At 48.1% G+C, this 13,375-nt stretch overlaps 1 protein-coding gene and 1 long non-coding RNA gene across 3 annotated transcripts in view; one reads left to right on the top strand and one right to left on the bottom strand.

Moving 5' to 3' along the window:
- Window positions 1-8,953, bottom strand: part of LOC146789026 (uncharacterized) — a 62,771-nt gene extending 53,818 nt beyond the window's left edge. The window contains exon 1 of the long non-coding RNA XR_014969743.1: window positions 8,890-8,953. This is a non-coding gene — a long non-coding RNA (uncharacterized LOC146789026). The remainder of the gene's footprint in view (window positions 1-8,889) is intronic.
- The window catches only part of LOC146789025 (ectonucleoside triphosphate diphosphohydrolase 3-like), a 226,827-nt gene that overhangs the window by 64,039 nt on the left and 149,413 nt on the right, over window positions 1-13,375 (top strand). The window contains exon 1 of one of the 2 annotated variants that reach the window (XM_085630626.1): window positions 9,465-9,688. The exons of the other annotated variant lie outside the window; for it this stretch is intronic. The gene's annotated coding sequence lies outside the window, so the exon portion shown is untranslated. Of the gene's footprint in view, window positions 1-9,464; window positions 9,689-13,375 lie in introns of those variants that run through there. 2 annotated transcript variants of the gene reach the window in all.

Here is a 13,375-nt window from a genome sequence, read left to right as displayed (position 1 = left end):
AGTCCAAATGGAAGGCTACAGAACTGGAAGTTAATATTATCACGCAAAAGCAGAGAAACTTTTTGGAGCTTCAATGAATGGACATTTGTAAGTAAGAGTCCATCAGGGGTAACAAGATGAGGAAATCTCTCAGGAAAGATGAATGGTAGAATGGTCTGAAGAGTTACCATCCTGAAAGGTTGGTGAGGCAAGAAGGGGTTCACTTTGTTTAGGTCTAAAATCGGAAGAAATTTCCTTAACACTGTTGAACAAGAACCATTACTGGTAAATAGCAATCAGAAATTGTTCCTGTTTTGGGACTGGTATGATTTAATCTTTGTGAATAAAGTCATGAGGGTCTTAGGCGGAAAATGAGAAACAGGAGTTGAATGCAAAAACTCCTCTCGGTCGGGTCGACCTAAGCAAGTGCAGGAAGACTAAGGGCGCCCAGTTTGAAAATGATGGCTTTGTAAGATCTGCAGCAGCTTATTGGTGCGATGAGGACAAAAAAAAAAAGAAAAACTCCTCTGCAAGGTCTTGGAATCTGATCTGATAACTGGCACCGATCATTTGAGAACCCGGGAACTCAATGCTGAGGTTTGCCAGATTCTGTACTAGTTTGGAAGCCTCATTTCCCATTCTTTCAGCTTAGCCGTGATGTGGCCAGGGGAGAGCTGGAAGGTAAGAGGACAGACTGCATCCAGGACTTTGTCTGAACAAAGGCCTCAATGGCTGTGGCCTCTGCCTTAAAATATATGGCTTGTATAACTGGAAGGAGGAGGACCAAAGAACCTGCAAAATCCGCCTCTAGTAGGAAGATGAGAAGGGGGCAACAATTTGTGGTGTTCAGACAATTTCTTCACCAACTCTTCAAGCTGTGATTCAGACAACTTGGCATTAGTAAAGAGAACATGCCCCAGAAGGGCTATCTTGGAAGCAGCTGCCTTCCAAGCCCTCATCCAAATGTGTCTTCTTCCTGCCACAACCAAACCCAAGGCTGTTGCGACAGCACATAAACTGTCAAAAAAGATAAAATAGATAGGGGAGAAGCACAATCAATTGCTTGGTGTGTCTCCTCTGCAAAGAATTGAAGAAATCCTACAGCTGTGACTGAACTGAGTGTTGGAAGCTGAATGAGTTCTTTAGAGAGGTCTTTCAACTTTTTTGTCCACTGCCTCAGCAGGACGGCGTCTTCGGATATATTCACTTTTTGTGTCGCCAATCTCGCCATCCAGGAGTCAACCTGAAATACTGATGGAAAGTCCACCTCGTGGTCTATCAGTGGGGATCTACGGGATGGGAATCATTGAACACTAGGTGTTCACATCTTTATATTCTCTAGATAGTACTTTAAATGCAGCATTATGTAAGGGGGAAAGGGTGTGGTTCTTCTTTTTGATACTGTAAGAGAATGTCATTGCCATGCTCCTGGGCAGAGGAAACGGGAAAAGCCAAATAGTTATGCAGGTGCTGTATCACTTTGGTCGCTCCTGCTCCCAGCACATACCTTCTCCTTTGTTCTTCAGGATCATTGTTTTTGGAGGTATGAAGTCTGCGTTTATGATGGAGACAGCCTGTGGTGCAGTCTTTGCATCCTGATTGATTAAGGACAGCAATTGATATATAGAAGGCAGACTGTCCTGTTGACTAAGTGAATAATGTGGGGTACTTCCTCTCCTAAGGAATCACTCTCCGCAATGTGGCGCTTGCTTGTTCACCTGCTGTGCTCCACGTTGTAGCCACTGGAGCTTGGCGCAGTGTCAGCCGGCATGGCTCGTGGGTGGGGGGCGGGGGTGGGCGTCGCAGGCGGGGGGATCGCACGGTGGGGTGAGGGAGCGCTATGGAGGGAGTGAGCAAAATAATTTTTTTTAAATCATAAAAATGGAGGCCATACTCCCCCTCCGCAAAATCACTACGAAGCGTTTGCAAAAAAGTGCCCCCTGGTTCTCTAAGGAACTCCGAGAGGAAAAACGGCACTGCAGGAAACTAGAAAGACGCTGGCGTCTGGATTTCTCCTTGGATGATAAAACCCAATATAGAGAGGCGATTAGAACCTACAAAGACAAGGTAAGGACTGCCCAAGCAACCTATTTTTCTACACAAATCATGCGGGCAAAATCTAAACCTAAATAAATCTTTCAGATAGTAAAGAGCCTCACAAAACCTCCACCACCCTCCACGCATCCTTGTAAAACGCTAGTTCACTGTAACGACCTGGCAGAATTTTTCCATCAAAAAGTCCTCCAAATTTACTCCTTATTTCCTGCCATGGATTGTCCCCTCGCTCCTCATACATGGCCAAGTTCAGTGGAGGTTCCCCCTCAACCCATGGCAACCTTGGAACATTTTCCCTTGTTAGAACAGGAATCCCTGGAATCTCTAGCTCGGCAAGTAAAATCAGGGTCACCATGTGACCCAGCTCCTCCAGAGGCAATGATCTCGGTAATTCAGGCTGTCCTCCCTACTATCAGGAACCTCCTCAATGCCTCTATTACCTCCGGTATAATTCCACTCCCCTGGAAGCAGGCTATGGTGCGTGCACTGCTGAAGAAACCGAACCTTGACCCTGGCGACTTTAGTAACTACCGCCCCATTTCCCTGCTCCCTTGGGTGAGCAAAATTCAAGAGAAACACATCAATACTCACCTGATGGACTTTCTGGAGAATAACCAGCTGCTGGATGTCACCCAAACGGGCTTTCGACCTAGACATGGGACGGAGTCTGCCTTACTAGCTGTCACCGAGGAAACCAGAAGGATCTTGGATCGAGGCGGATCAGTGGCAGTGGTCCTCCTCGATTTGAGCGCAGCATTCGATACGGTTAGTCACGACGTGCTGCTGTGTCGCCTTTCTGAGGTTGGAATCTCAGGCAGGGCAATACTCTGGCTCAAATCCTTTCTGAGCAACAGGTCCTTTCAGATCTTTGAGGGTAATACAATCTCCTCTAGCAAACCCCTGAGCTGTGGGGTTCCGCAGGGCTCCTCTTTAAGCCCCGCGTTATTTAACATCTATATGAGACCACTGACTGAGGTCGTTCGTCCGTTTGGCATTAAGATCATTTCATATGCGGACGACACTCAGCTAGTGGTATCCCTGGCACAGGAGGACGGCCAATCTGCACAAATGGGACTAAGGAAATGTTTGGAGGAAGTAAAAAGCTGGATGACGAGATCCTCCCTCAAGCTTAATGGGGATAAAACTGAGCTGATGCTCATGGGCCCCGCTGTTCCAACGCATTTTGACTCTCTCTGGCCCCCATGCCTAGGCACCACTCCTGTACCCAAGGACAACATAAAAAGCTTGGGGGTATGGCTGGATAAAGCCTTAACCTTTGACACCCAGGCCATCAGGCTTTCTGTAACTTGTTTTGGCCACCTCAGGATGCTGAAAAAAGTGCTCCCACTTCTACCCAAGCAAGTTGTTGTCCAAGGCCTTATCCAGTCTCGACTGGACTTTAACAACGCCCTGTATCTCGGTGCCCCCGACTATACACTGCGCAAGCTGCAGATTGTTCAAAACTGCGCTGCTCGCACATTGCTCCAGCTGCCACAGAGACTGTCAGCCAGACCTGGGCTGAGTGGCCTGCACTGGCTTCCGGTTCGGCAAAGAATTGCCTTTAAGGCAATGTGCATATCCCATCAAGCCTTCTGGCACACAGAACCGGCAATCAGCCGTGAACTAATCACACAGTACCACCCTAGGAAACACCTTCGCTCCGGCCAGGCCTTTTTGGCGACAGTTCCCAGAATCAGGAGAACGAGAGCTGGTGGCAGGATGTTCTCCTATAATGCTGCCATATCGTGGAACCTCCTTCCCCTTCAACTTAGGTCTAACCCTAATCTGCTCTCCTTCCGTAAGCAATTAAAGACCTTTCTTTTTAATTGTCCATAACTAACCCCCAGCTGACCGCCTCTGACAAATGATTTCACTCTCCAGGTAGCGCTTGGACGCCTCAGGGCAGCAATTCGCGCTTTATAAGTCTACTTTTCATTTCATTTCACTTTGCCGCCGTCAGGTCCTACATCTCTGCTTCTACTCTCCTGCTTCCGACTTCAGGAAGTAGGCAGTCTGGCTCCCTTCCCAAAGCCAATCACAACGCTGCAATGCAGCACTGTGATTAGTCTGAGTGCCGTAACACGGTGCTCACCCAGGGGCTGAAGGGGTGGGCATGCTCTCCATGCAGGCTGTAATGCAGCCTGCATGGAGAACGGAGAAAGTGCCCATGACTGGTTTGGGCGGCTCGAGAGGACTGACCAAACAGTCATTGCACACTTAGGGATGGGCAAACCACTCCTCCCCTGCCCTGCTCCAAGAGCAGAGCAGCCCCGCCCACCCGCCCGCTCACAAAGCAGCACAAACATAAAATGATAATAACTGGAAGTTATTATCATTTTCAGTTTTTGCTTCTCGCACTGCTTGAAAGCAGTGGGGCGATGCACCTCCGCCATAGTGGAGGAGCCGCCACTGGCTCGGCACCTTTGCTAGATACAGGGGAGAGCTCCCTAGCCACAAAGTTTTGCAGCTGCCCAAGAACTCTTGCGGGAGAAGCACCGTCACATCAGAGGGATGTGGAAATGGTCCTGGGAACAGACAGACATCTCATGCATCCTATTCACTTTCCAGATATGGGTGGGGCATGAACCCCAGTACAGCAGCAATTCATCATTCCAGCGACGGCACAAACTCACCAACACGGTGGGGCTGGTAGATAAATACACACTGGCTTCCCTTTGTAAGGTACGCAGGGTAATCTTTTTGATGTAAGGTGGGTAATCTTTCAAAGACATATTTTATTGATATTACCTAGTGATGAGATAGGCAGATCTTAAACATGCACTGAGACAGAAGTACAACAGGAAGAGGTGGGGGGAAAAGCCCAACCTTATGTTGTCAGGAATGGGAGGAGTGAACACCGGGTCCTTCCACCTTAGGGCCACCAAGAGTAACTTTGTTCTTGAGATAAGATAGGTGAAATCTGTACATATAATGAGACAAAGCTCATGACGTAAAGGACTGGTACGAGAAAGACAGACGAGGAGGTAATGTGTATGTGTTTCAGGGGGCTGGGTATTCCTTTGGGCAACCTGAAGGGGAACAGAGTGTAAATTGGCACCTCCTACATAGCCATTGCAACCTCTGTCTTTCAAAGGTTGCATAGTAGAAGAAATAAAGGGGCAAATTTGCAAGCCCCTTGCGATACTTTTGCGTCACTTTTAACAAGTGAAAAGTGACGCAAAAGTGGCGCAAGGGGCTTGTAAATCTGCCCCAAAGTGTTTAAGTCGCAAAGTAGGGAAAACAAGAAATTTCATCCATCAGCCACTTATTTAAATCCTGGTGTCTTTAAGCGACTCTGTTCATTTTCAAATTATAATTGTATTTAAATATTTGTGAATCTTGAGGTTTAGTAAACATGTGCATGTCTGTTCATTGTATCTTCTTGTGCTGTTTATTTGTAGGAAGTACGTCGTAATGTCTTTGTTCAGTGTTCTATGATTGTGAAAGTATTTATCTATTTTGTATTATATCATTATACGAAACTGTATTAATGAAATGAAGTTTTAATGAACTTTAGTGTACACGGAGTTCCTAATATCATGCTTGTGTTGGAGTAGGTTTTATTATTGTTCTGACCATTTGTTGTCTAGTGGTGTTTTTTTCTGCATCTACAAAGTAGGGAAACGTCATCCTTAAAAAGGCGAAGCCTTCCGTTCTCCCAGGGTGAATTTTGGGCTGTTCAGGCCCTGCAGGGACATTGAACTGTAGGGACTTGTTTGGCCGTGGCCTTCCATGAGGGCACAATTGGCTCTACCCGCCATAGTAGGACTTGCATTAGCCCTCTGCGCCCGCAGGCTGGCATTGCCTCTGAGGACCACCCCACTGCCCCCCAGCCTCAGGAAGATGGATCTCAAGGGTAGGAATCGCAGTGCGCCGGTGCCAACCGGAGTAATTCTCACCTTTTGCGGCCCTGAGTGGCAGAGGGACCATTTTTCTCCACCATGAAGGGCTACTAAGGGGCCACCTTTTTTTCTTTCACACTTTTTGCACTTTGTAAAGCTTGTAAAGCTTGTGAGATTGAAAAAAGTATGTAAAGTCCCAAAGAGCCACACTTTGCAGCTTTGCACACCTCTATGTAGGTTCTGCTTGTGTTACCAGCTGGATTTGTGAACTCCCTGTGAATCTGGACTTTTGGGGCACTCTCTGCCCCTCTAGCTAGGTTTGCAATATGTAAAAGACCACTATGAGTCAGATGACAGATGGCAAGAATTCCCCCTACAAATGAAACAGGACATTCTAGACATCCCTTTACCACACTTCCTTGCAACCAGCAGAGTCAAAGACCACCGAGATATAAGGTTGTTGCTTTCCTGCATACCACACGAAGACCAGACTACACAAAAGGGGCCGGTTGATAGACAACCGTATTAACGCAACACTGAAACCCCTCTGGTGTTACACATACCACACAGCAATGCACTAGTAATGGCATGGCATATCATAAACCCCTCCCACGTGGGATGACACCAGCAGAGTGGTGCCACAGTGTGCCACTGGAGCATGGGTGCAGCTTGTAAGTGCTTGTGAGGCTTAAAACCTACCAGTAATTTCAGTGAAGAGCGTCGGGTTCGCTCAGGATTTAACAGTTTGTCTAGGAACACAAGGTGTGAAATGGAGCTCTCAGCATACCGAAGGGGCAGGTAAGGGTTGGAGACACGAGGCTTCAATTGCAAGCCCTTTCTCACTCATTGGACCCTCAACACCTATGCATCCAAGCATGCAACACAGAGGGCCCGCTGTACTTATTGGGAAAGGGCCCTTTTAAAGACACCACTCAAACGCACCTTCCCTTTGTTTTGAAATGTTATATCTTTGAGTCATGTATAATGTCAAGTACATCGTAATATTTGGAAAATATTCATCTGACTTAAAATTGGTAAAATAACCTTTACATTTTCTTTATACATCTCCTTTTGTGGTTTTATCTAGTTTATTCTTGTTTTGTATAGTGTTCAGACAACAGGGAGGTATATTCAGGGCACAAATAGAAAAACTTAAGATCACAAAACTCTGAGATCTCAGCATGTAGCTTGTATATCAAAATATACATTGTGAATATGTTGCGTGCGTATATAACATACATTGCATAGATTTTACTTGAACTATAAGTGCAAAGGAGGTAAGATGGGGGTGGTGACAGCCGTTACTATGACGAAGTGGCATCGTTACACGTTGTCTCTGCTACTTATTCTCACATCTACGTTTTTTAGGACTTGTTCTATACTTTAGGGGTTTTCCGAGCCAACCACAGCACCGAGACCGTCCTCATCGCAGCCACCGACGACATCAGATCCCTGCTCGACAACGGGGAAACAGCTGCCCTCATCCTCCTGGACCTCTCTGCAGCGTTCGACACAGTTTGCCACGGCACACTAATACAGCGCCTCAGCAACACCGGAATCCAAGAGAAGGCATTGGAGTGGATCATCTCGTTCCTCGCCAGAAGAACCCAGAGAGTCCGCCTCCCCCCGTTCCGTTCCGCAGCCACCAAAGTCATCTGCGGCGTACCTCAAGGATCCTAGCTCAGCCCCACCCTCTTCAATGTCTACATGAGCCCCCTCGCGGCTTTCGCACGCCAACACAACCTTAACATCATTTCCTACGCTGATGACACCCAGCTGATCCTCTCCCTCACCAACGACCCCGCCACCGCCCAAGCCAGCCTACACGAAGGAATGAAAGACGTCGCCGAGTGGATGGAGAACAGCCGCCCGAAATTGAACTCCGACAAGACGGAAGTCCTTATCCTGGGATCATCCCCCTCCGCCTGGGACGACTGGGCACCACCCCCAAGCCAACGGACCACGCATGAAACCTGGGCTTCATCCTGGACTCCTCCCTCTCGATGACCAAACAAGTCAACGCTGTCTCGTCATCCTGTTTCAACACCCTGCGCATGCTCCGAAAGATCTTTCGATGGATCCCCACCGAAATCAGGAAGACGGTCACCCAGGCACTCGTCACCAGCCGACTGGACTATGGGAACACCTTCTACGCGGGATCCACAGCCAAACTACAGAAAAGACTCCAGCGCATACAGAACGCCGCCGCACGACTCGTCCTGGACATCGGACATCCCCCGCCACAACCACATCTCCGCCCATCTGAGAGACCTGCACTGGCTCCCCGTCAGCAAGAGGATCACGTTCAGACTCCTCACCCACGCACACAAGGCTCTCCACGACCTGGGCCCCAAGTACCTCAACAACCGCCTCAGTTTCTACACGCCCACCCGCCAGCTGCGATCGGCCAGCCTCGCCCTCGCCACCGTTCCACGCATTCGCAGAGCCACCGCCGGAGGAAGATCCTTCTCCTACCTGGCAGCCAAGATCTGGAACTCCCTCCCCATCCACCTACGGCTGACACAGGACCATCTCTCCTTCAGGAAGCAACTCAAGACCTGGCTTTTCGAGCAGTAACGAACCCCTCCCCCCCCCCCCCCAGCGCCTTGAGACCCTAGCGGGTGAGTAGCACGCTTTATAAATTGTTTGATTGATTGAGGGGTTCAGCGAAGGGCAGCTGGGGTGTCCAGCTCGGGTTGGCTTGCACTGTACAAAATGATTAGCGAAGAGTCTTGTTTGTGCTTCTGTTCTATGACGACTTACCGAGGCCATTGATACCGACCTACAAACATATTGCCTCCACTACATGGTCCAGTTTATTTATTTATTATGTGTACATATATTTACCTCCAGCGACGCAATGATAAGGTCCAAGTAGTGGATGATAGATTTGTTTGCAATATAACTATTACGATGCAGAGCGGTGATACTGTCTGTAACACCATTTTAAATCCACGCTATCACTTTCCATAATTCAAAAATAAAACGTGTTCACTTAAAAGAGGTGACTTACAGCACTGCCTGACGATTCTCAAGGAGAGCACGCACAGCAAACTGAATCCCGTAAATGAGTCACCTGTTTAGAGGTAAAACAAGAACGCTTCAATAAAACAAACACATTTTGATCAAGCAGGTATTAAAGTCTTCACGTGAAACCCTGCTGGTTTCCTCAAGATAAGGTCTTCGACGTAGCGTCAGTGTGTATTTCCTCGCCATAAGGCGCCTGCCTGACTACAATTATTGTATTTACGTCTTTTACAATACAACCTGTGAGCGCGTGCACACACATTAAAAGTGGGACTGCATCTGACATCACTTTCATTCACTCGTGCATTCATTCATTCGTTCGTTCGTTCGTTCGTTCATTCGTTGGTTAATTCATGCATTCGTTCGTTCCGTCCGTTCATTCATTCATTCATTCATTCGTGCGGTCGGTCGCTCGTCCATTCATTGTTTCAGGCGGGATCCGCGTGCCCGACAGTCCAGCAATGCCGGTACCCCCTCTCTCCCTGGGGGTGCTCTTCGCCCCCGCCCCTGCAGGGGGCGTGCTTTCAGAGAAAGATCTCACTTTAAAGGCAGAGGCAGAGAGCGCACGGCTCGCACTGAGGAGCCCTCCCGCCTCCCGGACTGGAGATCCCGGAGTCTTCCGAGCCCCCCCTCCTCCTTGTCTAATTCCTCGTCTCTGCTCCCTGTGTTGATGCCTTCTCGCCTGTGTGCCAGGACAGACCAGTCCAGCAACGTGGGGGAGCCGCGGACTTCTCTCCGACAAACCCGACTTGCTTCAAGCCCCCCACCCAGGAAGGGTCTCTAAGGTAAGGCAGGGACCAGGCGCCTGTGCACGGGGGTCGGTGCAAATGTCCACTTTATGCAGAACTTAACGTGGCTTTTAGCTTTTTTGTATTGCATTTTGGCAGAAAGGTAACCTCCCACACAGAGAGATTTCGAGATTTGCACAAGATCACACAGTGTGGTCGCGCGGGGAAATTGGGATTGGAACGCACATCTCCACGGTCGTCAATTTCGACATCACGGCATGTGTTCTCCACAAGGGTCATTTATTTTGTCATTTCTGCGGTAATGGCCGGATTCCAGGGAGTGCTCGTGGACAGGGTAAGGATAAGACGATCTGCATTTTAATAGGGACACTCGCAGTAACGAGAGGCTGTTTCATCTCTGTTGCCATGGTGATCACAGCAGGCGGGGGCATCCCTGGGAACTGGAGCATAATCAATGAGGCTGTTGCTACTGGCATTGCCAGGCTTGGATCAGGCGGAACCAGTGACGAGGGACCGAGGAAGTATCTCCTGAAACATCCAGTTATTTCAGGAGCTGCCCCTACCGGCTTGTTTTAAAGGGCGCCCAATCGAGGCTGATGTGGAAACAGAGGAACAGGAAGAGGAAATGGTGTGTCAAAAGTAACACAGCTGGTCAAACGGGGGAGCCGAGAGTAGAGTCCGGTTTCATAGTCAGTATCACCACTACACCGCAGACCACGTGTCCTGCACAAGATGGTGTGACGTAAAAGTAGCATTTCCATTACGAATAAAGATGACGTAAAATTCAGTTGGAATAAAAGGAGCGCGCCTTTTATTCTAAGGATGGGCAGGAGAGGTGATGCGGTCTCGCGGACTGGAGGTCTGGTTTCTGATTGCGGTTTCGTCACTTGACGTGATTTGCTCAAAAGTGCGCAATTTTAGTTATCTCTTGTGCGGCACAAACTGTGATTATGTGCAATTTGGTATGTGTGGTTCAGAATGATTCGTAACACTCCACATGATGTACTCAGATCTTCTTCAAACCCCACATTCCTACACAGCCACTGTCGCTAGGCAGCCAGGCAGGTGTGTGTACTATCAGAGGTGCGACTAGAGCGACATTTCCTTGGGGGGGGGGGACTCTTCCAGCAGTAGGCAGAGTGAAAATGCAGGGGCTCTACGAAGGGGTAAAAAACAACAAAGCCTCGTTAACCAGTAAATGGTCACTCGGTGCAGCTGCTATAAGACGGACGTCAGACCAGCCACCCCACAGCAGCTCACAAACTGTGTGTGTACCCCAGAAGCTGTCTCGGCCCAGGCAGACACACACAACGGGGGAAGGGGTTGATTATGGGGAGGTGGTGGAGGGGGGGGGGTGTGAGGCGTTGCGCGCCTGTGCACTATATGCCAACGCACACAGACATTCAGTACTTCAATATTGCAAACATTAATGTATGGGCGTTGCTTTCATATAATAAAGGAATTCCAATGGTAGATGCAATGTTTACCTCTAGGCCTGGGGCCAGTAGCCCGTGGCTAAGTTGGAAGGGCTGTCTTCAAGAGCGTGGCAAGCAAAAACAGCAAACGGACTTTTAAATATATTTATTTTATAGGGTTAGTAAACATCTATAAAGCAGTGGGCTGGGGTGGAAGGCGTACGCACATTTTTGCCCCCAATTCTTGAAAGCGCCTTTCCTTAGGGTCATGCCGTGACCAACACACACAATCTGTAGAGTGTGTGAGATAGATTCACAAACACATGACTGAAGTGTGGCCGAAGTGAAAGTTGAAAGGTGTAGAGTAAATGTATGAATTAATATGGGAATTCATAACGTATTCTCTTCGAAACAGGATCTCCTCTTTGACATCTGACCCCAAACAACTTTTTTAAATTTATTTTTGGTGTGATGGCAGCAGGTCAGCTGGTGAGTTAGCTCAGTGGATTAATGTACATGCTGCAGAAATCTTTGTGACCAGCAGGGCACAATTTCCAGCCTTTTGCGCTCAACTCAACATTTCGTTCTTACAAAGTCGCTAAAAATAAGCAGTTGCTTTGCTTCAGAGGGGCTTGTTTGACATCTGAATGTGTGTCATGGATGCTCCACCTTGAAAGTGGCTTCAAAATATTGTGGCTGAAATATCGAGGGCCAAAATAACTAGAAAACAATTACAGTTTTACTATTTTTAATTCAACATCCAATCTATCTATCTATCTATCCCTGGGCATGAAATTACACCCCGCTTGCAGAGTTTTTCCCGCTCCATGTAGCAAGCATAGTTCCCAAAAACTCTGCGCGGAGCAGAGTTTTTTCCTTGCTCACCTTCGCCAACGTTAAGTTGGCAAGCGGGGAAAATCTTACTCCAGACCACCTCGCGGCAAGATTTCTCAAATTGGGCAGTCGCAAATGGTCCTGCATTGAGAAACTTCCATTTGCGTTAAGGAAGCTACAGCTCGAGTAGAACATCTACTCAAGAGGCAGAAAGAAGCTGCGCCTTCTTGTGCTGCGCATGGTGACGTTCGTGTGGATTTTCCACTGTGGGACCAACACTAGGTGCTAATAATTAGAGCGGACGGCGCGACCTAACGCACTCCACCACTTGCAGAACCACGCGTAGCACGGCAGAGTTTTTGTTCACTGCGCAAATTCTGCTCAGGCCTACGAATATGTGGAGTTAAGTACAGTAAACCTATATTTACCTTTATATAATTAGCTTCAAAATATTTTGCCCACAATATTTTGGTAGCACAGTGTTATGGTAGATGACATTTCGACATACAACCATTTCAAATTCTTGATGTATATGATGCCATTGTGGTCAGTGTCCCAGGGTCTCCTCTCCCCCCCCCCCCCTTTAAATTCAGCTGTGACACATGAAAGTGATATACTCAAGCTCCCACCATGTATGGTAAAACCAGGATCTGCGGGGGCTTCACAGCAGCGAGGGAGCCAGGCCATCTCTTCCTACCCACCCAGAATCTAGAACGCCTTCTCCATCAACATCAGACCAGCTCAAACCTCTGCTTCTGGGTGAAGGAAAGACCCATCTCTTGAACAACATTTCAGCCTCCCTTGTTATCACATCTGCACCAAAGACTTCTCCTTGCATTATGAAGTCAGTTGAAGTTGAGAAACTTTGCATTTTACGATTTCGGGTAAAGTTTCTTGAAACTGACGAATTTGCGAAGTGCGTAATATGAAAGGTACAGCTGCACGGATTAGACCCCCTTTGCCACCCTCGGGAAAAGCTTCACTGCTATAATTCCGGACTGCCTTTAGCCCTGAGTGGCAGCGGGGGAACACAGCAGGACCACTGGAATTATTTGGCAGGAGAGGGCCAAATTATGCAGCATGGTTTAGTAAATTTTGCGGCATGAAAAGGCAAATTATGCGGCATAATGCAGCGCATTTTGCAATGTTTTTACTTTATAATTTTTAAGCTGGTTAACACTGTCTGGGCTGTTAACAATGCCTCATCAACACCAATCTAACACCCAAAAGTTGCTCAATTGAGTGCACAGGACCAGCTTTGGGTCTTTGTGTTTGCTAATCACCTTAGTGGTCATGGTAGAGGGCAAGATTGTCTCATAACTTATGTTTCCATATCCATGGGCATCAGCGCCATAGCAACAGCCAGTAGTAAATGAGAGATCCCACTGTCTGAGGCAGACCCAACCCTATTCTCCAAACTGCTCATGCAGAAGTCACTGACTCTGGCCGCCAGAGACAGGCTTACTTTTAACCT

Source organism: Triturus cristatus, chromosome 10 (assembly GCF_964204655.1).
Source record: "Triturus cristatus chromosome 10, aTriCri1.1, whole genome shotgun sequence".
In the NCBI taxonomy this organism is placed as follows: domain Eukaryota; kingdom Metazoa; phylum Chordata; class Amphibia; order Caudata; family Salamandridae; genus Triturus; species Triturus cristatus.
The sequence above is the reverse complement of the archived record's forward strand: the minus strand, read 5'-3'. Positions and strand labels throughout refer to the sequence as shown.